The following is a 356-nucleotide window of genomic DNA, read 5'->3' as shown; positions in this document are numbered from 1 at the left end:
ACCGCTGGGGAGCTTTGGCGGTACTACCGCTGTGGGTCGCGGTACTACCGCTGGGGCAGAGCCAAGCAAACTAAGGGGAAAACGGCAGCTCCAAGGAAAACCAGAACTGCCAGTACTTCTTCATATGAGCTCTGAATTGAGAAAACTCAAGCTTGTTGGATAGAGCAAGACGAGTAGCATCAAAACTAAGGGGAAAAATTTGACGTCTGTTTTTCATAAATTGGGAAAAAAGGTTCTGTGGGTGTTCTACTCGAACTCCAGCCAGACCGGAGCCATGCTCGCCGGCAGGCGGGGATACCTTTTATGAGTATTTGAGTAGGGGAGGGGTGCGGGGGGTCAGCGGCGGCGGTTGAGTA

The sequence above is a fragment of the Triticum dicoccoides genome, chromosome 2B (assembly GCF_002162155.2).
Source record: "Triticum dicoccoides isolate Atlit2015 ecotype Zavitan chromosome 2B, WEW_v2.0, whole genome shotgun sequence".
NCBI lineage: Eukaryota > Viridiplantae > Streptophyta > Magnoliopsida > Poales > Poaceae > Triticum > Triticum dicoccoides.
Note: the sequence above shows the minus strand (reverse complement) of the source record.